Raw genomic sequence first — 26,953 nt, 5'->3', positions numbered from 1 at the left:
CAGTCGCTCTCTCTCTTCCCCCCAGTCGTGCTCTCTCTTCCCCCAGTCGCTCTCTCTTCCCCCCAGTCGCTCTCTCTTCCCCCCAGTCGCTCTCTCTCTTCCCCCCAGTCACTCTCTCTTCCCCCCAGTCGTGCTCTCCCCCAGTCGCTCTCACTCTTCCCCCCAGTCGCTCTCTCTGCACCCCCAGTCGCTCTCTCTCTTCCCCCCGTCAGTATCTCTCTTCCCCCAAGTCGCTCACTCTCTTGCCCCCAGTCGGTATCTATCTTCCTCCCAGTCGCTCTCTCTCTTCCCCCGTCTCTCCCTCTCTCTCTTCCCCCCAGTCGCGCTCTCTCTCCTCCCCCCCAGTCAGTCTCTCTCTTCCCCCCCCGTCGCTCTCTCTCTTCCCGCCCAGTCGCTCTCTCTCTTCCCCCCAGTCGCTCTCTCTCTTCCCCCCAGTTGCTCTCTCTCTTCCCCCCAGTCGCTCTCTCTCTTCCCCCCCAGTCGCTCTCTCTCTTCCCCCCAGTCGCTGTCTCTCTTCCCCCCCAGTCGCTCTCTCTCTTCCCCCCAGTCGCTGTCTATCTTCCCCCCAGTCGCTCTCTCTCTTCCCCCCAGTCGCTCTCTCTCTTCCCCCCAGTCGCTCTCTCTCTTCCCCCCAGTCGCACACTCTCTTCCCCCCAGTCGCTCTCTCACTTCCACCCCAGTCGGTAGCTCTCTTCCTCCCAGTCGTTCTCTCTTCCCCCGTCTCTCCCTCTCTCTCTTCCCCCCAGTCGCGCTCTCTCTCTTCCCCCCCAGTCAGTCTCTCTCTTCCCCCAGTCGCTCTCTCTCTCTTCCCCCCCAGTCTCTCGCTCTCTCTCTTCCCCCCAGTCGCTCTCTCTCTTCCCCCCAGTCGCTCTCTCTCTTCCCCCCAGTCGCTCTCTCACTTCCGCCCCAGTCGGTATCTCTCTTCCTCCCAGTCGCTCTCTCTCTTCCCCCGTCTCTCCCTCTCTCTCTTCCCCCCAGTCGCGCGCTCTCTCTTCCCCCACAGTCAGTCTCTCTCTTCCCCCCCGTCGCTCTCTCTCTTCCCCCCAGTCGCTCTCTCTCTTCCCCCCAGTCGCTCTCTCTCTTCCCCCCAGTCGCTCTCTCTCTTCCCCCCAGTCGCTCTCACTCTTCCCCCCAGTCGCTCTCTCTGCACCCCCAGTCGCTCTGTCTCTTCCCCCCGTCAGTATCTCTCTTCCCCCCAGTCGCTCTCTCTCTTGCCCCCAGTCGGTATCTCTCTTCCTCCCAGTCGCTCTCTCTCTTCCCCCGTCTCTCCCTCTCTCTCTTCCCCCCAGTCGCGCTCTCTCTCCTCCCCCCCCCAGTCAGTCTCTCTCTTCCCCCCTCGTCGCTCTCTCTCTTCCCCCCCAGTCGCTCTCTCTCTTCCCCCCAGTCGCTCTCTCTCTTCGCCCAGTCGCTCTCTCTCTTCCCCCCAGTCGTTCTCTCTCTTCCCCCCCAGTCGCTCTCTCTCTTCCCCCCAGTCGCTGTCTCTCTTCCCCCCCAGTCGCTCTCTCTCTTCCCCCCCGTCGCTCTCTCTCTTCCCCCCAGTCGCTCTCTCTCTTCCCCCCAGTCGCTCTCTCTCTTCCCCCCAGTCGCTCTCTCTCTTCCCCCCAGTCGCTCTCTCTCTTCCCCCCAGTCGCTCTCTCTCTTCCCCCCAGTCGCTCTCTCTCTTCCCCCCAGCCGCTGTCTCTCTTCCCCCCAGTCGCTCTCTCTCTTCCCCCCAGTCGCTCTCTCTCTTCCCCCCAGTCGCTGTCTCTCTTCCCCCCAGTCGCTCTCTCTTCCCCCCAGTCGCTCTCTCTCTTCCCCCCAGTCGCTCTCTCTCTTCCCCCCAGTCACACACTCTCTTCCCCCCAGTCACTCTCTCTTCCCCCCAGTCGCGCTCTCCCCCCAGTCGCTCTCACTCTTCCCCCCAGTCGCTCTCTCTGCACCCCCAGTCGCTCTCTCTCTACCCCCAGTCGCTCTCTCTCTTCCCCCCGTCAGTATCTCTCTTCCCCCCAGTCGCTCTCTCTCTTGCCCCCAGTCGGTATCTCTCTTCCTCCCAGTCGCTCTCTCTCTTCCCCCGTCTCTCCCTCTCTCTCTTCCCCCCAGTCGCTCTCTCTCTTCCCCCCAGTCGCTCTCTCTCTTCCCCCCAGTCACTCTCTCTTCCCCCCAGTCGCGCTCTCCCCGCAGTTGCTCTCACTCTTCCCCCCAGTCGCTCTCTCTGCACCCCCAGTCGCTCTGTCTCTTCCCCCCGTCAGTATCTCTCTTCCCCCCAGTCGCTCTCTCTCTTGCCCCCAGTCGGTATCTCTCTTCCTCCCAGTCGCTCTCTCTCTTCCCCCGTCTCTCCCTCTCTCTCTTCCCCCCAGTCGCGCTCTCTCTCCTCCCCCCCCCAGTCAGTCTCTCTCTTCCCCCCTCGTCGCTCTCTCTCTTCCCCCCCAGTCGCTCTCTCTCTTCCCCCCAGTCGCTCTCTCTCTTCGCCCAGTCGCTCTCTCTCTTCCCCCCAGTCGTTCTCTCTCTTCCCCCCCAGTCGCTCTCTCTCTTCCCCCCAGTCGCTGTCTCTCTTCCCCCCCAGTCGCTCTCTCTCTTCCCCCCAGTCACTGTCTCTCTTCCCCCCAGTCGTTCTCTCTCTTCCCCCCCAGTCGCTCTCTCTCTTCCCCCCAGTCGCTCTCTCTCTTCCCCCCAGTCGCTCTCTCTCTTCCCCCCAGTCGCTCTCTCTCTTCCCCCCAGTCGCTCCCTCTCTTCCCCCCAGTCGCACACTCTCTTCCCCCCAGTCGCTCTCTCACTTCCCCCCCAGTCGGTATCTCTCTTCCTCCCAGTCGCTCTCTCTCTTCCCCCCCAGTCTCTCGCTCTCTCTCTTCCCCCCAGTCGCTCTCTCTCTTCCCCCCAGTCGCTCTCTCTCTTCCCCCCAGTCGCTCTCTCTCTTCCACCCCACTCGCTCGCTCTCTTCCCCCCCAGTCATTCTCTCTTCCCTGCAGTCGCTCTCTCTCTTCCCCCCCCAGTCGTTCTCTCTCTTCCCCCCCAGTCGGTCTCTCTCTTCCCCCCAGTCGCTCTCTCTTCCCCCATCGCTCTCCCTCTTCCCCCCAGTCGCTCTCTCTTCCCCCCCAGTCGCTCTCTCTCTTCCCCCCAGTCGCTCTCTCTCTTCCCCCCAGTTGCTCTCTCTCTTCCCCCCCAGTCGCTCTCTCTCTTCCCCTCCCAGTCGCTCTCTCTCTTCACCCCCAGTCGCTCTATTCCCCCGTCATGCTCTCTTCCACCAGTCGCTCTCTCTTCCCCCCAGTCGCTCTCTCTCTTCCCCCCAGTCGCTCTCTCTTCCCCCCGTCACTCTCTCTCTTCCCCCAGTCCCTCTCTTCCCCCCCAGTCGCTCTCTCTTCCCCCCGTCGCTCTCTCTTCCACCGTCGCTCTCTCTTCCCCCCGTCGCTCTCTCTCTTCCCCCCCAGTCTGTATCTCTCTTCCCCCGTCAGTATCTCTTCCCCCAGTCGCTCTCTCTCTTCCCCCCAGTCGCTCTCTCTCTTCCCCCCAGTCTCTTGCTGTCTCTCTTCCCCCCAGTCACTCTCTCGCTTCCCCAGTCGCTCTCTCTCTTCTCCCCAGTCGCTCGCTCTCTTCCCCCAGTCGCTCTCTCTCTTCCCCCCAGTCGCTCGCTCTCTTCCCCCCAGTCGCTCGCTCTCTTCCCCCCAGTCGCACACTCTGTTCCCCCCAGTCGCATTCTCTCTTCCCCCCAGTCACTCTCTCTTCCCCCCAGTCGCTCTCTCTCTTCCCCCCAGTCGTGCTCTCTCTTCCCCCCAGTCGCTCTCTCTCTTCCCCCCAGTCGCTCTCTCTCTTTCCCCATTCGCTCTCTCTTCCCCCCAGTCGCTCTCTCTTCCCCCCAGTCGCTCTCTCTTCCCCCCAGTCGCTCTCTCTCTTCCCCCCAGTCGCTCTCTCTTCCCCCCCGTCGCTCTCTCTCTTCCCCCAGTCCCTCTCTCTTCCCCCCCAGTCGCTCTCTCTGCCCCCCGTCGCTCTCTCTTCCCCCCGTCGCTCTCTCTTCCCCCGTCGCTCTCTCTTCCCCCCATCGCTCTCTCTCTTCCCCCCCAGTATGTATCTCTCTCCTCCCCGTCAGTATCTCTCCCCCCAGTCGCTCGCTCTCTTCCCCCCAGTCGCACACTCTGTTCCCCCCATTCGCTTTCTCTCTTCCCCCCAGTCACTCTCTCTTCCCCCCAGTCCCTCTCCCTCTTCCCCCCAGTCGTGCTCTCTCTTCCCCCCAGTCGTGCTCTCTCTTCCCCCCAGTCGCTCTCTCTCTTCCCCCCAGTCGCGCTCTCTCTTCCCCCAGTCGCTCTCTCTTCCCCCCAGTCGCTCTCTCTCTTCCCCCCAGTCACTCTCTCTTCCCCCCAGTTGCTCTCACTCTTCCCCCCAGTCGCTCTCTCTGCACCCCCAGTCGCTCTCTCTCTTCCCCCCGCCAGTATCTCTCTTCCCCCAAGTCGCTCTCTCTCTTGCCCCCAGTCGGTATCTCTCTTCCTCCCAGTCGCTCTCTCTCTTCCCCCGTCTCTCCCTCTCTCTCTTCCCCCCAGTCGCGCTCTCTCTCCTCCCCCCCAGTCAGTCTCTCTCTTCCCCCCCGTCGCTCTCTCTCTTCCCCCCCAGTCGCTCTCTCTCTTCCCCCCAGTCGCTCTCTCTCTTCCCCCCAGTCGCTCTCTCTCTTCCCCCCAGTCGCTCTCTCTCTTCCCCCCAGTCGCTCTCTCTCTTCCCCCCAGTCGCTCTCTCTCTTCCCCCCAGTCGCTGTCTCTCTTCCCCTCCAGTCGCTCTCTCTCTTCCCCCCAGTCGCTGTCTCTCTGCCCCCCAGTCGCTCTCTCTCTTCCCCCCAGTCGCTCTCTCTCTTCCCCCCAGTCGCTCTCTCTCTTCCCCCCAGTCGCACACTCTCTTCCCCCCAGTCGCTCTCTCACTTCCCCCCCATTCGGTAGCTCTCTTCCTCCCAGTCGTTCTCTCTTCCCCCGTCTCTCCCTCTCTCTCTTCCCCCCAGTCGCGCTCTCTCTCTTCCACCCCAGTCAGTCTCTCTCTTCCCCCAGTCGCTCTCTCTCTTCCCCCCCAGTCTCTCGCTCTCTCTCTTCCCCCCAGTCGCTCTCTCTCTTCCCCCCAGTCGCTCTCTCTCTTCCCCCCAGTCGCTCTCTCACTTCCGCCCCAGTCGGTATCTCTCTTCCTCCCAGTCGCTCTCTCTCTTCCCCCGTCTCTCCCTCTCTCTCTTCGCCCCAGTCGCGCGCTCTCTCTTCCCCCCAGTCAGTCTCTCTCTTCCCCCCCCGTCGCTCTCTCTCTTCCCCCCAGTCGCTCTCTCTCTTCCCCCCAGTCGCTCTCTCTCTTGCCCCCAGTCGCTCTCTCTCTTCCCCCCAGTCGCTCTCTCTCTTCCCCCCAGTCGCTCTCTCTCTTCCCCCCAGCCGCTGTCTCTCTTCCCCCCAGTCGCTCTCTCTCTTCCCCCCAGTCGCTCTCTCTCTTCCCCCCAGTTGCTGTCTCTCTTCCCCCCAGTCGCTCTCTCTCTTCCCCCCAGTCGCTCTCTCTCTTCCCCCCAGTCGCTCTCTCTCTTCCCCCAGTCGCTCTCTCTCTTCCCCCCAGTCGCACACTCTCTTCCCCCCAGTCACTCTCTCTTCCCCCCAGTCGCGCTCTCCCCCCAGTCGCTCTCACTCTTCCCCCCAGTCGCTCTCTCTGCACCCCCAGTCGCTCTCTCTCTACCCCCAGTCGCTCTCTCTCTTCCCCCCGTCAGTATCTCTCTTCCCCCCAGTCGCTCTCTCTCTTGCCCCCAGTCGGTATCTCTCTTCCTCCCAGTCGCTCTCTCTCTTCCCCCGTCTCTCCCTCTCTCTCTTCCCCCCAGTCGCTCTCTCTCTTCCCCCCAGTCGCTCTCTCTTCCCCCCAGTCACTCTCTCTTCCCCCCAGTCGCGCTCTCCCCCAGTCGCTCTCACTCGTCCCCCCAGTCGCTCTCTCTGCACCCCCAGTCGCTCTCTCTCTTCCCCCCGTCAGTATCTCTCTTCCCCCCAGTCGCTCTCTCTCTTGCCCCCAGTCGGTATCTCTCTTCCTCCCAGTCGCTCTCTCGCTTCCCCCGTCTCTCCCTCTCTCTCTTCCCCCCTGTCGCACTCTCTCTCCTCCCCCCCAGTCAGTCTCTCTCTTCCCCCCTCGTCGCTCTCTCTCTTCCCCCCCAGTCGCTCTCTCTCTTCCCCCCAGTCGTTCTCTCTTCCCCGCAGTCGCTCTCTCTCTTCCCCCCCCAGTCGTTCTCTCTCTTCCCCCCCAGTCGCTCTCTCTCTTCCCCCCAGTCACTCTCTCTTCCCCCATCGCTCTCCCTCTTCCCCCCAGTCGCTCTCTCTTCCCCCCCAGTCGCTCTCTCTCTTCCCCCCAGTCGCTCTCTCTCTTCCCCCCAGTTGCTCTCTCTCTTCCCCCCAGTCACTCTCTCTCTTCCCCTCCCAGTCGCTCTCTCTCTTCACCCCCAGTCGCTCTCTTCCCCGTCGCGCTCTCTTCCACCAGTCGCTCTCTCTTCCCCCCAGTCGCTTTCTCTCTTCCCCCCAGTCGCTCTCTCTTCCCCCCCGTCGCTCTCTCTCTTCCCCCAGTCCCTCCCTCTTCCCCCCCAGTCGCTCTCTCTTCCCCCCGTCGCTCTCTCTTCCCCCCATCGCTCTCTCTTCCCCCGTCACTCTCTCTCTTCCCCCCAGTCTGTATCTCTCTTCCGCCATCAGTATCTCTTCCCCCCAGTCGCTCTCTCTCTTCCCCCCAGTCGCTCTCTCTCTTCCCCCCAGTCTCTTGCTGTCTCTCTTCCCCCCAGTCTCTCTCTCTCTTCCCCAGTCGCTCTCTCTCTTCTCCCCAGTCGCTCGCTCTCTTCCCCCAGTCGCTCTCTCTCTTCCCCCCAGTCGCTCGCTCTCTTCCCCCCAGTCGCTCGCTCTCTTCCCCCCAGTCGCTCGCTCTCTTCCCCCCAGTCGCTCGCTCTCTTCCCCCCAGTCGCACACTCTGTTCCCCCCAGTCGCATTCTCTCTTCCCCCCAGTCACTCTCTCTTCCCCCCAGTCGCTCTCTCTCTTCCCCCCAGTCGTGCTCTCTCTTCCCCCCAGTCGCTCTCTCTCTTCCCCCCAGTCACTCTCTCTCTTTCCCCATTCGCTCTCTCTTCCCCCCAGTCGCTCTCTCTTCCCCCCAGTCGCTCTCTCTTCCCCCCAGTCGCTCTCTCTCTTCCCCCCAGTCGCTCTCTCTTCCCCCCGTCGCTCTCTCTCTTCCCCCAGTCCCTCTCTCTTCCCCCCCAGTCGCTCTCTCTGCCCCCCGTCGCTCTCTCTTCCCCCCGTCGCTCTCTCTTCCCCCGTCACTCTCTCTTCCCCCCGTCGCTCTCTCTCTTCCCCCCCAGTCTGTATCTCTCTTCCCCCCGTCAGTATCTCTTCCCCCCAGTCGCTCTCTCTTCCCCCCAGTCGCTCTCTCTCTTCCCCCCAGTCACTCTCTCTTCCCCCCAGTCGTGCTCTTCCCCCAGTCGCTCTCACTCTTCCCCCCAGTCGCTCTCTCTGCACCCCCAGTCGCTCTCTCTCTTCCCCCATCAGTATCTCTTTTCCCCCCAGTCGCTCTCTCTCTTGCCCCCAGTCGGTATCTCTCTTCCTCCCAGTCGCTCTCTCTCTTCCCCCATCTCTCCCTCTCTCTCTTCCCCCCAGTCGCGCTCTCTCTCCTCCCCCCCAGTCAGTCTCTCTCTTCCCCCCCGTCGCTCTCTCTCTTCCCCCCCAGTCGCTCTCTCTCTTCCCCCCAGTCGCTCTCTCTCTTCCCCCCAGTCGCTCTCTCTCTTCCCCCCAGTCGCTCTCTCTCTTCCCCCCCAGTCGCTCTCTCTCTTCCCCCCAGTCACTGTCTCTCTTCCCCCCCAGTCGCTCTCTCTCTTCCCCCCAGTCGCTGTCTCTCTTCCCCCCAGTCGCTCTCTCTCTTCCCCCCAGTCGCTCTCTCTCTTCCCCCCAGTCGCTCTCTCTCTTCCCCCCAGTCGCACACTCTCTTCCCCCCAGTCGCTCTCTCACTTCCCCCCCAGTCGGTAGCTCTCTTCCTCCCAGTCGCTCTCTCTCTTCCCCCGTCTCTCCCTCTCTCTCTTCCCCCCAGTCGCGCTCTCTCTCTTCCCCCCCAGTCAGTCTCTCTCTTCCCCCAGTCGCTCTCTCTCTTCCCCCCCAGTCTCACGCTCTCTCTCTTCCCCCCAGTCGCTCTCTCTCTTCCCCCCAGTCGCTCTCTCTCTTCCCCCCAGTCGCTCTCTCACTTCCGCCCCAGTCGGTATCTCTCTTCCTCCCAGTCGCTCTCTCTCTTCCCCCGTCTCTCCCTCTCTCTCTTCCCCCCAGTCGCGCGCTCTCTCTTCCCCCCCAGTCAGTCTCTCTCTTCCCCCCCCGTCGCTCTCTCTCTTCCCCCCAGTCGCTCTCTCTCTTCCCCCCAGTCGCTCTCTCTCTTCCCCCAGTCGCTCTCTCTCTTCCCCCCAGCCGCTGTCTCTCTTCCCCCCAGTCGCTCTCTCTCTTCCCCCCAGTCGCTCTCTCTCTTCCCCCCAGTCGCTGTCTCTCTTCCCCCCAGTCGCTCTCTCTCTTCCCCCCAGTCGCTCTCTCTCTTCCCCCCAGTCGCTCTCTCTCTTCCCCCCAGTCGCACACTCTCTTCCCCCCAGTCACTCTCTCTTCCCTCCAGTCGCGCTCTCCCCCCAGTCGCTCTCACTCTTCCCCCCAGTCGCTCTCTCTGCACCCCCAGTCGCTCTCTCTCTACCCCCAGTCGCTCTCTCTCTTCCCCCCATCAGTATCTCTCTTCCCCCCAGTCGCTCTCTCTCTTGCCCCCAGTCGGTATCTCTCTTCCTCCCAGTCGCTCTCTCTCTTCCCCCGTCTCTCCCTCTCTCTCTTCCCCCCAGTCGCTCTCTCTCTTCCCCCCAGTCGCTCTCTCTCTTCTCCCCAGTCGCTCTCTCTTCCCCCCCGTCGCTCTCTCTCTTCCCCCAGTCCCTCTCTCTTCCCCCCCAGTCGCTCTCTCTTCCCCCCGTCGCTCTCTCTTCCCCCCATCGCTCTCTCTTCCCCCGTCGCTCTCTCTCTTCCCCCCAGTCTGTATCTCTCTTCCGCCGTCAGTATCTCTTCCCCCCAGTCGCTCTCTCTCTTCCCCCCAGTCGCTCTCTCTCTTCCCCCCAGTCTCTTGCTGTCTCTCTTCCCCCCAGTCGCTCTCTCTCTTCCCCAGTCGCTCTCTCTCTTCTCCCCAGTCGCTCGCTCTCTTCCCCCAGTCGCTCTCTCTCTTCCCCCCAGTCGCTCGCTCTCTTCCCCCCAGTCGCTCGCTCTCTTCCCCCCAGTCGCTCGCTCTCTTCCCCCCAGTCGCACACTCTGTTCCCCCCAGTCGCATTCTCTCTTCCCCCCAGTCACTCTCTCTTCCCCCCAGTCGCTCTCTCTCTTCCCCCCAGTCGTGCTCTCTCTTCCCCCCAGTCGCTCTCTCTCTTCCCCCCAGTCGCTCTCTCTCTTTCCCCATTCGCTCTCTCTTCCCCAGTCGCTCTCGCTTCCCCCCAGTCGCTCTCTCTTCCCCCCAGTCGCTCTCTCTTCCCCCCGTCGCTCTCTCTCTTCCCCCAGTCCCTCTCTCTTCCCCCCCAGTCGCTCTCTCTGCCCCCCATCGCTCTCTCTTCCCCCCGTCGCTCTCTCTTCCCCGTCGCTCTCTCTTCCCCCCATCGCTCTCTCTCTTCCCCCCCAGTCTGTATCTCTCTTCCCCCCGTCAGTATCTCTTCCCCCCAGTCGCTCGCTCTCTTCCCCCCAGTCGCTCGCTCTCTTCCCCCCAGTCGCACACTCTGTTCCCCCCAGTCGCATTCTCTCTTCCCCCCAGTCATTCTCTCTTCCCCCCAGTCGCTCTCTCTCTTCCCCCCAGTCGTGCTCTCTCTTCCCCCCAGTCATGCTCTCTCTTCCCCCCAGTCATGCTCTCTCTCTTCCCCCAGTCGTGCTCTCTCTTCCCCCAGTCGCTCTCTCTTCCCCCCAGTCGCTCTCTCTTCCCCCCAGTCGCTCTCTCTCTTCCCCCCAGTCACTCTCTCTTCCCCCCAGTCGTGCTCTTCCCCCAGTCGCTCTCACTCTTCCCCCCAGTCGCTCTCTCTGCACCCCCAGTCGCTCTCTCTCTTCCCCCTGTCAGTATCTCTCTTCCCCCCAGTCGCTCTCTCTCTTGCCCCCAGTCGGTATCTCTCTTCCTCCCAGTCGCTCTCTCTCTTCCCCCGTCTCTCCCTCTCTCTCTTCCCCCCAGTCGCGCTCTCTCTCCTCCCCCCAGTCAGTCTCTCTCTTCCCCCCCGTCGCTCTCTCTCTTCCCCCCAGTCGCTCTCTCTCTTCCCCCCAGTCGCTCTCTCTCTTCCCCCCAGTCGCTCTCTCTCTTCCCCCCAGTCACTGTCTCTCTTCCCCCCCAGTCGCTCTCTCTCTTCCCCCCAGTCGCTGTCTCTCTTCCCCCCAGTCGCTCTCTCTCTTCCCCCCAGTCGCTCTCTCTCTTCCCCCCAGTCGCGCACTCTCTTCCCCCCAGTCGCTCTCTCACTTCCCCCCCAGTCGGTAGCTCTCTTCCTCCCAGTCGCTCTCTCTCTTCCCCCGTCTCTCCCTCTCTCTCTTCCCCCCAGTCGCGCTCTCTCTCTTTCCCCCCAGTCAGTCTCTCTCTTCCCCCAGTCGCTCTCTCTCTTCCCCCCCAGTCTCTCGCTCTCTCTCTTCCCCCCAGTCGCTCTCTCTCTTCCCCCCAGTCGCTCTCTCTCTTCCCCCCGTCGCTCTCTCACTTCCGCCCCAGTCGGTATCTCTCTTCCTCCCAGTCGCTCTCTCTCTTCCCCCGTCTCTCCCTCTCTCTCTTCCCCCCAGTCACGCGCTCTCTCTTCCCCCCCAGTCAGTCTCTCTCTTCCCCCCCCCGTCGCTCTCTCTCTTCCCCCCAGTCGCTCTCTCTCTTCCCCCCAGTCGCTCTCTCTCTTCCCCCCAGTCGCTCTCTCTCTTCCCCCCAACCGCTGTCTCTCTTCCCCCCAGTCGCTCTCTCTCTTCCCCCCAGTCGCTCTCTGTCTTCCCCCCAGTCGCTGTCTCTCTTCCCCCCAGTCGCTCTCTCTCTTCCCCCCAGTCACTCTCTCTCTTCCCCCCAGTCGCTCTCTCTCTTCCCCCCAGTCGCACACTCTCTTCCCCCCAGTCACTCTCTCTTCCCCCCAGTCGCGCTCTCCCCCCAGTCGCTCTCACTCTTCCCCCCAGTCGCTCTCTCTGCACCCCCAGTCGCTCTCTCTCTACCCCCAGTCGCTCTCTCTCTTCCCCCCATCAGTATCTCTCTTCCCCCCAGTCGCTCTCTCTCTTGCCCCCAGTCGGTATCTCTCTTCCTCCCAGTCGCTCTCTCTCTTCCCCCGTCTCTCCCTCTCTCTCTTCCCCCCAGTCGCTCTCTCTCTTCCCCCCAGTCGCTCTCTCTCTTCCCCCCAGTCACTCTCTCTTCCCCCCAGTCGCGCTCTCCCCCCAGTCGATCTCACTCTTCCCCCCAGTCGCTCTCTCTGCACCCCCAGTCGCTCTCTCTCTTCCCCCCGTCAGTATCTCTCTTCCCCCCAGTCGCTCTCTCTCTTGCCCCCAGTCGGTAACTCCCTTCCTCCCAGTCGCTCTCTCTCTTCCCCCGTCTCTCCCTCTCTCTCTTCCCCCCAGTCGCGCTCTCTCTCCTCCCCCCCAGTCAGTCTCTCTCTTCCCCCCTCGTCGCTCTCTCTCTTCCCCCCCAGTCGCTCTCTCTCTTCCCCCCATCGCTCTCTCTCTTCCCCCCAGTCGCTCTCTCTCTTCCCCCCAGTCGTTCTCTCTCTTCCCCCCCAGTCGCTCTCTCTCTTCCCCCCAGTCGCTGTCTCTCTTCCCCCCCAGTCGCTCTCTCTCTTCCCCCCAGTCACTGTCTCTCCTCCCCCCAGTCGCTCTCTCTCTTCCCCCCAGTCGGTATCTCTCTTCCTCCCAGTCGCTCTCTCTCTTCCCCGTCTCTCCCTCTCTCTCTTCCCCCCAGTCGCGCGCTCTCTCTTCCCCCATAGTCAGTCTCTCTCTTCCCCCCCATCGCTCTCTCTCTTCCCCCAGTCGCTCTCTCTCTTCCCCCCAGTCGCTCTCTCTCTTCCCCCCAGTTGCTCTCTCTCTTCCCCCCAGTCGCTCTCTCTCTTCCCTCCAGTCGCTTTCTCTCTTCCCCCAGTCGCTGTCTCTCTTCTCCCCAGTCGCTCTCTCTCTTCCCCCCAGTCGCTGTCTCTCTTCCCCCCAGTCACGCTCTCTCTTCCCCCCAGTCGCTCTCTCTCTTCCCCCCAGTCGCTCTCTCTCTTCCCCCCAGTCGCACACTCTCTTCCCCCCAGTCGCTCTCTCACTTCCCCCCCAGTCGGTATCTCTCTTCCTCCCAGTCGCTCTCTCTCTTCCTCCGTCTCTCCCTCTCTCTCTTCCCCCCAGTCGCGCTCTCTCTCTTCCCCCCCAGTCAGTCTCTCTCTTCCCCCCAGTCGCTCTCTCTCTTCCCCCCTAGTCTCTCGCTCTCTCTCTTTCCCCAGTCACTCTCTCTCTTCCCCGCAGTCGCTCTCTCCCTTCCCCCCCCAGTCGTTCTCGCTCTTCCCCCCCAGTCGCTCTCTCTCTTCCCCCCAGTCGCTCTCTCTTCCCCCCATCGCTCTCTCTCTTCCCCCCAGTCGCTCTCTCTTCCCCCCCAGTCGCTCTCTCTCTTCCCCCCAGTCGCTCTCTCTCTTCCCCCCCAGTTGCTCTCTCTCTTCCCCCCCAGTCGCTCTCTCTCTTCCCCTCCCAGTCGCTCTCTCTCTTCACCCCCAGTCGCACTCTTCCCCCGTCGCGCTCACTTCCACCAGTCGCTCTCTCTTCCCCCCAGTCGCTCTCTCTCTTCCCCCCAGTCGCTCTCTCTTCCCCCCCGTCGCTCTCTCTCTTCCCCCAGTCCCTCTCTCTTCCCCCCAAGTCGGTCTCTCTTCCCCCCGTCGCTCTCTCTTCCCCCCGTCGGTCTCTCTCTTCCCCCCCAGTCTGTATCTCTCTTCCCCCCGTCAGTATCTCTTCCCCCCAGTCGCTCTCTCTCTTCCCCCCAGTCGCTCTCTCTCTTCCCCCCAGTCTCTTCCTCTCTCTCTTCCCCCCAGTCGCTCTCTCTTCCCCCCAGTCGCTCTCTCTTCCCCCCAGTCGCTCTCTCTCTTCCCCCCAGTCACGCTCTCTCTTCCCCCCAGTCGCTCTCTCTCTTCCCCGAGTCGCTCTCTCTCTTCCCCCTAGTCGCTCTCTCTCTTCCCCCCAGTCGCTCTCTCTCTTCCCCCAGTCGCTCTCTCTCTTCCCCCCAGTCGCTCTCTCTCTTCCCCAGTCGCTCTCTCTCTTCCCCCCAGTCGCTCGCTCTCTTCTCCCCAGTCGCTCGCTCTCTTCCCCCAGTCGCTCTCTCTCTTCCCCCCAGTCGCTCGCTCTCTTCCCCCCAGTCGCTCGCTCTCTTCCCCCCAGTCGCTCGCTCTCTTCCCCCCAGTCGCACGCTCTGTTCCCCCCAGTCGCATTCTCTCTTCCCCCCAGTCGCTCTCTCTTCCCCCCAGTCGCTCTCTCTCTTCCCCCCAGTCGTGCTCTCTCTTCCCCCCAGTCGCTCTCTCTCTTCCCCCCAGTCGCTCTCTCTCTTCCCCCAGTCGCTCTCTCTTCCCCCCGGTCGCTCTCTCTTCCCCCCAGTCGCGCTCTCCCCCCAGTCGCTCTCACTCTTCCCCCCAGTCGCTCTCTCTGCACCCCCAGTCGCTCTCTCTCTTCCCCCCGTCAGTATCTCTCTTCCCCCCAGTCGCTCTCTCTCTTCCACCCAGTCGCTCTCTCTGCACCCCCAGTCGCTCTCTCTCTTCCCCCCAGTCGCTCTCTCTCTTCCCCCAGTCGCTCCCTCTTCCCCCCAGTCGCTCTCTCTTCCCCCCAGTCGCTCTCTCTCTTCCCCCCGTCAGTATCTCTCTTGCCCCCAGTCGCTCTCTCTCTTCCACCCAGTCGCTCTCTCTGCACCCCGTCGTTCTCTCTTCAACCCCAGTCGCTCTCTCTCTTCCCCCCAGTCGCTCTCTCTCTTCCCCCCAGTCGCTCTCTCTCTTCCCCCAGTCGCTCTCTCTCTTCCCCCAGTCGCTCTCTCTTCCCCCCAGTCGCTCTCTCTCTTCCCCCCAGTCACTCTCTCTTCCCCCAGGCACACTCTCTCTTCCCCCCAGTCGCTCTCTCTTCCCCCCAGTCGCTCTCTCTCTTCAACCCCAGTCGCTCTCTCTCTTCCCCCCAGTCGCTCACTCTCTCCCCCCCAGTCGCTCTCTTTCTTCCCCCCAGTCGCTCTCTCTTCCCCCCAGTCGCTCTCTCTCTTCCCCCCGTCATTATCTCTCTTCCCCCCAGTCGCTCTCTCTCTTGCCCCCAGTCGGTCTCTCTCTTCCACCCAGTCGCTCTCTCTGCACCCCCAGTCGCTCTCTCTTCACCCCCAGTCGCTCTCTCTCTTCCCCCCCAGTCGCTCTCTCTCTTCCCCCAGTCGCTCTCTCTTCCCCCGTCGCTCTCTTCCCCCCAGTCGCTCTCTCTCTTCCCCCCGTCTGTATCTCTCTTCGCCCCAGTCACTCTCTCTCTTGCCCCAGTCGCTCTCTCTCTTCCACCCAGTCGCTCTCTCTACACCCCCAGTCGCTCTCTCTTCACCCCCAGTCGCTCTCTCTCTTCCCCCCAGTCGCTCTCTCTCTTCCCCCCGTCGCTCTCTCTTCCCCCCAGTCGCTCTCTCTTCCCCCCAGTCGCTCTCTCTCTTCCCCCCAGTCGCTCTCTCTTCCCCCAGTCACTCTCTCTCTTCCCCCCAGTCGCTCTCTCTTCCCCCCAGTCGCTCTCTCTCTTCCCCCAGTCCCTCTCTCTTCCCCCCCAGTCGCTCTCTCTGCCCCCCGTCGCTCTCTCTTCCCCCCGTCGCTCTCTCTTCCCCCGTCGCTCTCTCTTCCCCCCGTCGCTCTCTCTCTTCCCCCCCAGTCTGTATCTCTCTTCCCCCCGTCAGTATCTCTTCCCCCCAGTCGCTCGCTCTCTTCCGCCCAGTCGCTCGCTCTCTTCCCCCCAGTCGCACACTCTGTTCCCCCAGTCGCATTCTCTCTTCCCCCCAGTCACTCTCTCTTCCCCCCAGTCGCTCTCTCTCTTCCCCCCAGTCACTCTCTCTGCACCCCCAGTCGCTCTCTCTCTTCCCCCCGTCAGTATCTCTCTTCCCCCCAGTCTATCTCTCTCTTGCCCCCAGTCGGTATCTCCCTTCCTCCCAGTCGCTCTCTCTCTTCCCCCGTCTCTCCCTCTCTCTCTTCAACCCAGTCGCGCTCTCTCTACTCCCCCCCAGTCAGTCTCTCTCTTCCCCCCTCGTCGCTCTCTCTCTTCCCCCCCAGTCGCTCTCTCTCTTCCCCCCGTCGCTCTCTCTCTTCCCCCCAGTCGCTCTCTCTCTTCCCCCCAGTCGTTCTCTCTCTTCCCCCCCAGTCGCTCTCTCTCTTCCCCCCAGTCGCTGTCTCTCTTCCCCCCCAGTCGCTCTCTCTCTTCCCCCCAGTCACTGTCTCTCTTCCCCCCAGTCGCTCTCTCTCTTCCCCCCAGTCGGTATCTCTCTTCCTCCCAGTCGCTCTCTCTCTTCCCCGTCTCTCCCTCTCTCTCTTCCCCCCAGTCGCGCGCTCTCTCTTCCCCCATAGTCAGTCTCTCTCTTCCCCCCCGTCGCTCTCTCTCTTCCCCCCAGTCGCTCTCTCTCTTCCCCCAGTCGCTCTCTCTCTTCCCCCCAGTCGCTCTCTCTCTTCCCCCCAGTCGCTGTCTCTCTTCTCCCCAGTCGCTCTCTCTCTTCCCCCCGTCGCTGTCTCTCTTCCCCCCAGTCGCGCTCTCTCTTCCCCCCAGTCGCTCTCTCTCTTCCCCCCCAGTCTATATCTCTCATCCCCCCGTCAGTATCTCTTCCCCCCAGTCGCTCTCTCTCTTCCCCCCAGTCGCTCTCTCTCTTCCCCCCAGTCTCTTGCTCTCTCTCTTCCCCCCAGTCGCTCTCTCTTCCCCCCAGTCGCTCTCTCTTCCCCCCAGTCGCTCTCTCTCTTCCCCCCAGTCGTGCTCTCTCTTCCCCCCAGTCGCTCTCTCTCTTCCCCGAGTCGCTCTCTCTCTTCCCCCCAGTCGCTCTCTCTCTTCCCCCCAGTCGCTCTCTCTCTTCCCCCCAGTCGCTCTCTCTCTTCCCCCCAGTCGCTCTCTCTCTTCCCCAGTCGCTCTCTCTCTTCCCCCCAGTCGCTCGCTCTCTTCTCCCCAGTCGCTCGCTCTCATCCCCCAGTCGCTCTCTCTCTTCCCCCCAGTCGCTCGCTCTCTTCCCCCCAGTCGCTCGCTCTCTTCCCCCCAGTCGCTCGCTCTCTTCCCCCCAGTCGCACGCTCTGTTCCCCCCAGTCGCATTCTCGCTTCCCCCCAGTCGCTCTCTCTTCCCCCCAGTCGCTCTCTCTCTTCCCCCCAGTCGTGCTCTCTCTTCCCCCCAGTCGCTCTCTCTCTTCCCCCCAGTCGCTCTCTCTCTTCCCCCAGTCGCTCTCTCTTCCCCCCAGTCGCTCTCTCTTCCCCCCAGTCGCGCTCTCCCCCCAGTCGCTCTCACTCTTCCCCCCAGTCGCTCTCTCTGCACCCCCAGTCGCTCTCTCTCTTCCCCCCGTCAGTATCTCTCTTCCCCCCAGTCGCTCTCTCTCTTGCCCCCAGTCGCTCTCTCTCTTCCACCCAGTCGCTCTCTCTGCACCCCCAGTCGCTCTCTCTCTTCCCCCCAGTCGCTCTCTCTCTTCCCCCCAGTCGCTGTCTCTCTTCTCCCCTGTCGCTCTCTCTCTTCCCCCCGTCGCTGTCTCTCTTCCCCCCAGTCGCGCTCTCTCTTCCCCCCAGTCGCTCTCTCTCTTCCCCCCAGTCGCTCTCTCTCTTCCCCCCAGTCGCACACTCTCTTCCCCCCAGTCGCTCTCTCACTTCCCCCCCAGTCGGTATCTCTCTTCCTCCCAGTCGCTCTCTCTCTTCCCCCGTCTCTCCCTCTCTCTCTTCCCCCCAGTCGTGCTCTCTCTCTTCCGCCCCAGTCAGTCTCTCTCTTCCCCCCCAGTCGCTCTCTCTCTTCCCCTCCCAGTCGCTCTCTCTCTTCACCCCAGTCGCTCTCTTCCCCCGTCGCGCTCTCTTCCACCAGTCGCTCTCTCTTCCCCCCAGTCGCTCTCTCTCTTCCCCCCAGTCGCTCTCTCTTCCCCCCCTTCGCTCTCTCTCTTCCCCCAGTCCCTCTCTCTTCCCCCCCAGTCGGTCTCTCTTCCCCCCATCCCTCTCTCTTCCCCCCGTCGGTCTCTCTCTTCCCCCCCAGTCTGTATCTCTCATCCCCCCGTCAGTATCTCTTCCCCCCAGTCGCTCTCTCTCTTCCCCCCAGTCGCTCTCTCTCTTCCCCCCAGTCTCTTGCTCTCTCTCTTCCCCCCAGTCGCTCTCTCTTCCCCCCAGTCGCTCTCTCTTCCCCCCAGTCGCTCTCTCTCTTCCCCCCAGTCGCGCTCTCTCTTCCCCCCAGTCGCTCTCTCTCTTCCCCGAGTCGCTCTCTCTCTTCCCCCCAGTCGCTCTCTCTCTTCCCCCCAGTCGCTCTCTCTCTTCCCCCCAGTCGCTCTCTCTCTTCCCCCAGTCGCTCTCTCTCTTCCCCAGTCGCTCTCTCTCTTCCCCCCAGTCGCTCGCTCTCTTCTCCCCAGTCGCTCGCTCTCATCCCCCAGTCGCTCTCTCTCTTCCCCCCAGTCGCTCGCTCTCTTCCCCCCAGTCACTCGCTCTCTTCCCCCCAGTCGCTCGCTCTCTTCCCCCCAGTCGCACGCTCTGTTCCCCCCAGTCGCATTCTCTCTTCCCCCCAGTCGCTCTCTCTTCCCCCCAGTCGCTCTCTCTCTTCCCCCCAGTCGTGCTCTCTCTTCCCCCCAGTCGCTCTCTCTCTTCCCCCCAGTCGCTCTCTCTCTTCCCCAGTCGCTCTCTCTTCCCCCCAGTCGCTCTCTCTTCCCCCCAGTCGCGCTCTCCCCCCAGTCGCTCTCACTCTTCCCCCCAGTCGCTCTCTCTGCACCCCCAGTCGCTCTCTCTCTTCCCCCCGTCAGTATCTCTCTTCCCCCCAGTCGCTCTCTCTTGCCCCCAGTCGCTCTCTCTCTTCCACCCAGTCGCTCTCTCTGCACCCCCAGTCGCTCTCTCTCTTCCCCCCAGTCGCTCTCTCTCTTCCCCCAGTCGCTCCCTCTTCCCCCCAGTCGCTCTCTCTTCCCCCCAGTCGCTCTCTCTCTTCCCCCCGTCAGTATCTCTCTTGCCCCCAGTCGCTCTCTCTCTTCCACCCAGTCGCTCTCTCTGCACCCCGTCGTTCTCTCTTCAACCCCAGTCGCTCTCTCTCTTCCCCCCAGTCGCTCTCTCTCTTCCCCCCAGTCGCTCTCTCTCTTCCCCCAGTCGCTCTCTCTCTTCCCCCAGTCGCTCTCTCTTCCCCCCAGTCGCTCTCTCTCTTCCCCCCAGTCACTCTCTCTTCCCCCAGGCACACTCTCTCTTCCCCCCAGTCGCTCTCTCTTCCCCCCAGTCGCTCTCTCTCTTCAACCCCAGTCGCTCTCTCTCTTCCCCCCAGTCGCTCACTCTCTCCCCCCTAGTCGCTCTCTTTCTTCCCCCCAGTCGCTCTCTCTTCCCCCCAGTCTCTCTCTCTCTTCCCCCCGTCATTATCTCTCTTCCCCCCAGTCGCTCTCTCTCTTGCCCCCAGTCGCTCTCTCTCTTCCACCCAGTCGCTCTCTCTGCACCCCCAGTCGCTCTCTCTTCACCCCCATTCGCTCTCTCTCTTCCCCCCCAGTCGCTCTCTCTCTTCCCCCAGTCGCTCTCTCTTCCCCGTCTCTCTCTTCCCCCCAGTCGCTCTCTCTCTTCCCCCCATCAGTATCTCTCTTCGCCCCAGTCGCCCTCTCTCTTGCCCCAGTCGCTCTCTCTCTTCCACCCAGTCGCTCTCTCTGCACCCCCAGTCGCTCTCTCTTCACCCCCAGTCGCTCTCTCTCTTCCCCCCAGTCGCTCTCTCTCTTCCCCCCGTCGCTCTCTCTTCCCCCCAGTCGCTCTCTCTTCCCCCCAGTCGCTCTCTCTCTTCCCCCCAGTCGCTCTCTCTTCCCCCAGTCACTCTCTCTCTTCCCCCCAGTCGCTCTCTCTTCCCCCCAGTCGCTCTCTCTCTTCCCCCAGTCCCTCTCTCTTCCCCCCCAGTCGCTCTCTCTGCCCCCCGTCGCTCTCTCTTCCCCCCGTCGCTCTCTCTTCCCCCGTCGCTCTCTCTTCCCCCCGTCGCTCTCTCTCTTCCCCCCCAGTCTGTATCTCTCTTCCCCCCGTCAGTATCTCTTCCCCCCAGTCGCTCGCTCTCTTCCCCCCAGTCGCTCGCTCTCTTCCCCCCAGTCGCACACTCTGTTCCCCCAGTCGCATTCTCTCTTCCCCCCAGTCACTCTCTCTTCCCCCCAGTCGCTCTCTCTCTTCCCCCCAGTCGTGCTCTCTCTTCCCCCAGTCGCTCTCTCTTCCCCCCAGTCGCTCTCTCTTCCCGCCAGTCGCTCTCTCTCTTCCCCCCAGTCACTCTCTCTTCCCCCCAGTCGTGCTCTCCCCCCAGTCGCTCTCACTCTTCCCCCCAGTGGCTCTCTCTGCACCCCCAGTCGCTCTCTCTCTTCCCCCCGTCAGTATCTCTCTTCCCCCAAGTCGCTCTCTCTCTTGCCCCCAGTCGGTATCTCTCTTCCCCCCAGTCGCTCTTTCTTCCCCCCCGTCGCTCTCTCTCTTCCCCCAGTCCCTCTCTCTTCCCCCCCAGTCGGTCTCTCTTCCCCCCGTCCCTCTCTCTTCCCCCCGTCGGTCTCTCTCTTCCCCCCCAGTCTGTATCTCTCATCCCCCCGTCAGTATCTCTTCCCCCCAGTCGCTCTCTCTCTTCCCCCCAGTCGCTCTCTCTCTTCCCCCCAGTCTCTTGCTCTCTCTCTTCCCCCCAGTCGCTCTCTCTTCCCCCCAGTCGCTCTCTCTTCCCCCCAGACGCTCTCTCTCTTCCCCCCAGTCGCGCTCTCTCTTCCCCCCAGTCGCTCTCTCTCTTCCCCGAGTCGCTCTCTCTCTTCCCCCCAGTCGCTCTCTCTCTTCCCCCCAGTCACTCTCTCTCTTCCCCCCAGTCGCTCTCTCTCTTCCCCCCAGTCGCTCTCTCTCTTCCCCAGTCGCTCTCTCTCTTCCCCCCAGTCGCTCGCTCTCTTCTCCCCAGTCGCTCGCTCTCATCCCCCAGTCGCTCTCTCTCTTCCCCCCAGTCGCTCGCTCTCTTCCCCCCAGTCACTCGCTCTCTTCCCCCCAGTCGCTCGCTCTCTTCCCCCCAGTCGCATGCTCTGTTCCCCCCAGTCGCATTCTCTCTTCCCCCCAGTCGCTCTCTCTTCCCCCCAGTCGCTCTCTCTCTTCCCCCCAGTCGTGCTCTCTCTTCCCCCCAGTCGCTCTCTCTCTTCCCCCCAGTCGCTCTCTCTCTTCCCCCAGTCGCTCTCTCTTCCCCCCAGTCGCTCTCTCTTCCCCCCAGTCGCGCTCTCCCCCCAGTCGCTCTCACTCTTCCCCCCAGTCGCTCTCTCTGCACCCCCAGTCGCTCTCTCTCTTCCCCCGTCAGTATCTCTCTTCCCCCCAGTCGCTCTCTCTCTTGCCCCCAGTCGCTCTCTCTCTTCCACCCAGTCGCTCTCTCTGCACCCCCAGTCGCTCTCTCTCTTCCCCCCAGTCGCTCTCTCTCTTCCCCCAGTCGCTCCCTCTTCCCCCCAGTCGCTCTCTCTTCCCCCCAGTCGCTCTCTCTCTTCCCCCCGTCAGTATCTCTCTTGCCCCCAGTCGCTCTCTCTCTTCCACCCAGTCGCTCTCTCTGCACCCCGTCGTTCTCTCTTCAACCCCAGTCGCTCTCTCTCTTCCCCCCAGTCGCTCTCTCTCTTCCCCCCAGTCGCTCTCTCTCATCCCCCAGTCGCTCTCTCTCTTCCCCCAGTCGCTCTCTCTTCCCCCCAGTCGCTCTCTCTCTTCCCCCCAGTCACTCTCTCTTCCCCCAGGCACACTCTCTCTTCCCCCCAGTCGCTCTCTCTTCCCCCCAGTCGCTCTCTCTCTTCAACCCCAGTCGCCCTCTCTCTTCCCCCCAGTCGCTCACTCTCTCCCCCCCAGTCGCTCTCTTTCTTCCCCCCAGTCGCTCTCTCTTCCCCCCAGTCGCTCTCTCTCTTCCCCCCGTCATTATCTCTCTTCCCCCCAGTCGCTCTCTCTCTTGCCCCCAGTCGCTCTCTCTCTTCCACCCAGTCGCTCTCTCTGCACCCCCAGTCGCTCTCTCTTCACCCCCAGTCGCTCTCTCTCTTCCCCCACAGTCGCTCTCTCTCTTCCCCCAGTCGCTCTCTCTTCCCCCGTCTCTCTCTTCCCCCCAGTCGCTCTCTCTCTTCCCCCCATCAGTATCTCTCTTCGCCCCAGTCGCCCTCTCTCTTGCCCCAGTCGCTCTCTCTCTTCCACCCAGTCGCTCTCTCTGCACCCCCAGTCGCTCTCTCTTCACCCCCAGTCGCTCTCTCTCTTCCCCCCAGTCGCTCTCTCTCTTCCCCCCGTCGCTCTCTCTTCCCCCCAGTCGCTCTCTCTTCCCCCCAGTCGCTCTCTCTCTTCCCCCCAGTCGCTCTCTCTTCCCCCAGTCACTCTCTCTCTTCCCCCCAGTCGCTCTCTCTTCCCCCCAGTCGCTCTCTCTCTTCCCCCAGTCCCTCTCTCTTCCCCCCCCAGTCGCTCTCTCTGCCCCCCGTCGCTCTCTCTTCCCCCCGTCGCTCTCTCTTCCCCCGTCGCTCTCTCTTCCCCCCGTCGCTCTCTCTCTTCCCCCCCAGTCTGTATCTCTCTTCCCCCCGTCAGTATCTCTTCCCCCCAGTCGCTCTCTCTCTTCCCCCCAGTCGCTCTCTCTCTTCCCCCCAGTCTCTTGCTCTCTCTCTTCCCCCAGTCCCTCTCTCTTCCCCCCCCAGTCGGTCTCTCTTCCCCCCGTCCCTCTCTCTTCCCCCCGTCGGTCTCTCTCTTCCCCCCCAGTCTGTATCTCTCATCCCCCCGTCAGTATCTCTTCCCCCCAGTCGCTCTCTCTCTTCCCCCCAGTCGCTCTCTCTCTTCCCCCCAGTCTCTTGCTCTCTCTCTTCCCCCCAGTCGCTCTCTCTTCCCCCCAGTCGCTCTCTCTTCCCCCCAGTCGCTCTCTCTCTTCCCCCCAGTCGCGCTCTCTCTTCCCCCCAGTCGCTCTCTCTCTTCCCCGAGTCGCTCTCTCTCTTCCCCCCAGTCGCTCTCTCTCTTCCCCCCAGTCGCTCTCTCTCTTCCCCCCAGTCGCTCTCTCTCTTCCCCCCAGTCGCTCTCTCTCTTCCCCAGTCGCTCTCTCTCTTCCCCCCAGTCGCTCGCTCTCTTCTCCCCAGTCGCTCGCTCTCATCCCCCAGTCGCTCTCTCTCTTCCCCCCAGTCGCTCGCTCTCTTCCCCCCAGTCACTCGCTCTCTTCCCCCCAGTCGCTCGCTCTCTTCCCCCCAGTCGCACGCTCTGTTCCCCCCAGTCGCATTCTCTCTTCCCCCCAGTCGCTCTCTCTTCCCCCCAGTCGCTCTCTCTCTTCCCCCCAGTCGTGCTCTCTCTTCCCCCCAGTCGCTCTCTCTCTTCCCCCCAGTCGCTCTCTCTCTTCCCCCAGTCGCTCTCTCTTCCCCCCAGTCGCTCTCTCTTCCCCCCAGTCGCGCTCTCCCCCCAGTCGCTCTCACTCTTCCCCCCAGTCGCTCTCTCTGCACCCCCAGTCGCTCTCTCTCTTCCCCCCGTCAGTATCTCTCTTCCCCCCAGTCGCTCTCTCTCTTGCCCCCAGTCGCTCTCTCTCTTCCACCCAGTCGCTCTCTCTGCACCCCCAGTCGCTCTCTCTCTTCCCCCCAGTCGCTCTCTCTCTTCCCCCAGTCGCTCCCTCTTCCCCCCAGTCGCTCTCTCTTCCCCCCAGTCGCTCTCTCTCTTCCCCCCGTCAGTATCTCTCTTGCCCCCAGTCGCTCTCTCTCTTCCACCCAGTCGCTCTCTCTGCACCCCGTCGTTCTCTCTTCAACCCCAGTCGCTCTCTCTCTTCCCCCCAGTCGCTCTCTCTCTTCCCCCCAGTCGCTCTCTCTCTTCCCCCAGTCGCTCTCTCTCTTCCCCCAGTCGCTCTCTCTTCCCCCCAGTCGCTCTCTCTCTTCCCCCCAGTCACTCTCTCTTCCCCCAGGCACACTCTCTCTTCCCCCCAGTCGGTCTCTCTTCCCCCCAGTCGCTCTCTCTCTTCAACCCCAGTCGCCCTCTCTCTTCCCCCCAGTCGCTCACTCTCTCCCCCCCAGTCGCTCTCTTTCTTCCCCCCAGTCGCTCTCTCTTCCCCCCAGTCGCTCTCTCTCTTCCCCCCGTCATTATCTCTCTTCCCCCCAGTCGCTCTCTCTCTTGCCCCCAGTCGCTCTCTCTCTTCCACCCAGTCGCTCTCTCTGCACCCCCAGTCGCTCTCTCTTCACCCCCAGTCGCTCTCTCTCTTCCCCCCCAGTCGCTCTCTCTCTTCCCGCAGTCGCTCTCTCTTCCCCCGTCTCTCTCTTCCCCCCAGTCGCTCTCTCTCTTCCCCCCATCAGTATCTCTCTTCGCCCCAGTCGCCCTCTCTCTTGCCCCAGTCGCTCTCTCTCTTCCACCCAGTCGCTCTCTCTGCACCCCCAGTCGCTCTCTCTTCACCCCCAGTCGCTCTCTCTCTTCCCCCCAGTCGCTCTCTCTCTTCCCCCCGTCGCTCTCTCTTCCCCCCAGTCGCTCTCTCTTCCCCCCAGTCGCTCTCTCTCTTCCCCCCAGTCGCTCTCTCTCTTCCCCCAGTCACTCTCTCTCTTCCCCCCAGTCGCTCTCTCTTCCCCCCAGTCGCTCTCTCTCTTCCCCCAGTCCCTCTCTCTTCCCCCCCAGTCGCTCTCTCTGCCCCCCGTCGCTCTCTCTTCCCCCGTCGCTCTCTCTTCCCCCGTCGCTCTCTCTTCCCCCCGTCGCTCTCTCTCTTCCCCCCCAGTCTGTATCTCTCTTCCCCCCGTCAGTATCTCTTCCCCCCAGTCGCTCGCTCTCTTCCCCCCAGTCGCTCGCTCTCTTCCCCCCAGTCGCACACTCTGTTCCCCCAGTCGCATTCTCTCTTCCCCCCAGTCACTCTCTCTTCCCCCCAGTCGCTCTCTCTCTTCCCCCCAGTCGTGCTCTCTCTTCCCCCAGTCGCTCTCTCTTCCCCCCAGTCGCTCTCTCTTCCCCCCAGTCGCTCTCTCTCTTCCCCCCAGTCACTCTCTCTTCCCCCCAGTCGTGCTCTCCCCCCAGTCGCTCTCACTCTTCCCCCCAGTCGCTCTCTCTGCACCCCCAGTCACTCTCTCTCTTCCCCCCGTCAGTATCTCTCTTCCCCCCAGTCGCTCTCTCTCTTGCCCCCAGTCGGTATCTCTCTTCCTCCCAGTCGCTCTCTCTCTTCCCCCGTCTCTCCCTCTCTCTCTTCCCCCCAGTCGCGCTCTCTCTCCTCCCCCCCAGTCAATCTTTCTCTTCCCCCCCGTCGCTCTCTCTCTTCCCCCCCAGTCGCTCTCTCTCTTCCCCCCAGTCGCTCTCTCTCTTCCCCCCAGTCGCTCTCTCTCTTCCCCCCCAGTCGCTCTCTCTCTTCCCCCCAGTCACTGTCTCTCTTCCCCCCCAGTCGCTCTCCCTCTTCCCCCCAGTCGCTGTCTCTCTTCCCCCCAGTCGCTCTCTCTCTTCCCCCCAGTCGCTCTCTCTCTTCCCCCCAGTCGCACACTCTCTTCCCCCCAGTCGCTCTCTCACTTCCCCCCCAGTCGGTAGCTCTCTTCCTCCCAGTCGCTCTCTCTCTTCCCCCGTCTCTCCCTCTCTCTCTTCCCCCCAGTCGCGCTCTCTCTCTTCCCCCCCAGTCAGTCTCTCTCATCCCCCAGTCGCTCTCTCTCTTCCCCCCCAGTCTCTCGCTCTCTCTCTTCCCCCCAGTCGCTCTCTCTCTTCCCCCCAGTCGCTCTCTCTCTTCCCCCCAGTCGCTCTCTCACTTCCGCCCCAGTCGGTATCTCTCTTCCTCCCAGTCGCTCTCTCTCTTCCCCCGTCTCTCCCTCTCTCTCTTCCCCCCAGTCGCGCGCTCTCTCTTCCCCCCCAGTCAGTCTCTCTCTTCCCCCCCTGTCGCTCTCTCTCTTCCCCCCAGTCGCTCTCTCTCTTCCCCCCAGTCGCTCTCTCTCTTCCCCCCAGTCGCTCTCACTCTTCCCCCCAGTCGCTCTCTCACTTCCCCCCCAGTCGGTAGCTCTCTTCCTCCCAGTCGCTCTCTCTCTTCCCCCGTCTCTCCCTCTCTCTCTTCCCCCCAGTCGCGCTCTCTCTCTTCCCCCCCAGTCAGTCTCTCTCATCCCCCAGTCGCTCTCTCTCTTCCCCCCCAGTCTCTCGCTCTCTCTCTTCCCCCCAGTCGCTCTCTCTCTTCCCCCCAGTCGCTCTCTCTCTTCCCCCCAGTCGCTCTCTCACTTCCGCCCCAGTCGGTATCTCTCTTCCTCCCAGTCGCTCTCTCTCTTCCCCCGTCTCTCCCTCTCTCTCTTCCCCCCAGTCGCGCGCTCTCTCTTCCCCCCCAGTCAGTCTCTCTCTTCCCCCCCTGTCGCTCTCTCTCTTCCCCCCAGTCGCTCTCTCTCTTCCCCCCAGTCGCTCTCTCTCTTCCCCCCAGTCGCTCTCACTCTTCCCCCCAGTCGCTCTCTCTCTTCCCCCCAGTCGCTCTCTCTCTTCCCCCCAGTCGCTCTCTCTCTTCCCCCCAGTCGCTGTCTCTCTTCCCCCCAGTCGCTCTCTCTCTTCCCCCCAGTCGCTCTCTCTCTTCCCCCCAGTCGCTGTCTCTCTTCCCCCCAGTCGCTCTCTCTCTTCCCCCCAGTCGCTCTCTCTCTTCCCCCCAGTCGCTCTCTCTCTTCCCCCCAGTTGCACACTCTCTTCCACCCAATCACTCTCTCTTCCCCCCAGTCGCGCTCTCCCCCCAGTCGCTCTCACTCTTCCCCCCAGTCGCTCTCTCTGCACCCCCAGTCGCTCTCTCTCTACCCCCAGTCGCTCTCTCTCTTCCCCCCGTCAGTATCTCTCTTCCCCCCAGTCGCTCTCTCTCTTGCCCCCAGTCGGTATCTCTCTTCCTCCCAGTCGCTCTCTCTCTTCCCCCGTCTCTCCCTCTCTCTCTTCCCCCCAGTCGCTCTCTCGCTTCCCCCCAGTCGCTCTCTCTCTTCCCCCCAGTCACTCTCTCTTCCCCCCAGTCGCGCTCTCCCCCCAGTCGCTCTCACTCTTCCCCCCAGTCGCTCTCTCTGCACCCCCAGTCGCTCTCTCTCTTCCCCCCGTAAGTATCTCTCTTCCCCCCAGTCGCTCTCTCTCTTGCCCCCAGTCGGTATCTCCCTTCCTCCAAGTCACTCTCTCTCTTCCCCCGTCTCTCCCTCTCTCTCTTCCCCCCAGTCGCGCTCTCTCTCCTCCCCCCCAGTCAGTCTCTCTCTTCCCCCCTCATCGCTCTCTCTCTTCCCCCCCAGTTGCTCTCTCTCTTCCCCCCAGTCGCTCTCTCTCTTCCCCCCCAGTCGCTCTCTCTCTTCCCCCCAGTCGCTGTCTCTCTTCCCCCCCAGTCGCTCTCTCTCTTCCCCCCAGTCACTGTCTCTCTTCCCCCCAGTCGCTCTCTCTCTTCCCCCCAGTCGCTCTCTCTCTTCCCCCAGTCGCTCTCTCACTTCCCCCCCAGTCGGTATCTCTCTTCCTCCCAGTCGCTCTCTCTCTTCCCCCCAGTCGCACACTCTCTTCCCCCCAGTCGCTCTCTCACTTCCCCCCCAGTCGGTATCTCTCTTCCTCCCAGTAGCTCTCTCTCTTCCCCCGTCTCTCCCCCTCTCTCTTCCCCCCAGTCGCGCTCTCTCTCTTCCCCCCCAGTCAGTCTCTCTCTTCCCCCCAGTCGCTCTCTCTCTTCCCCCCTAGTCTCTCGCTCTCTCTCTTTCCCCAGTCGCTCTCTCTCTTCCCCGCAGTCGCTCTCTCTCTTCCCCCCCCAGTCGTTCTCTCTCTTCCCCCCCCAGTCGTTCTCTCTCTTCCCCCCCAGTCGCTCTCTCTCTTCCCCCCAGTCGCTCTCTCTTCCCCCCCAGTCGCTCTCTCTCTTCCCCCCAGTCGCTCTCTCTCTTCCCCCCCAGTTGCTCTCTCTCTTCCCGCCCAGTCGCTCACTCTCTTCCCCTCCCAGTCGCTCTCTCTCTTCACCCCCAGTCGCTCTCTTCCCCCGTCGCGCTCTCTTCCA

The sequence above is a fragment of the Somniosus microcephalus genome, chromosome 4 (assembly GCF_052327205.1).
Source record: "Somniosus microcephalus isolate GS21.2 chromosome 4, FLI_Smic_1.0, whole genome shotgun sequence".
In the NCBI taxonomy this organism is placed as follows: Eukaryota; Metazoa; Chordata; class Chondrichthyes; order Squaliformes; family Somniosidae; genus Somniosus; species Somniosus microcephalus.
Note: the sequence above shows the minus strand (reverse complement) of the source record.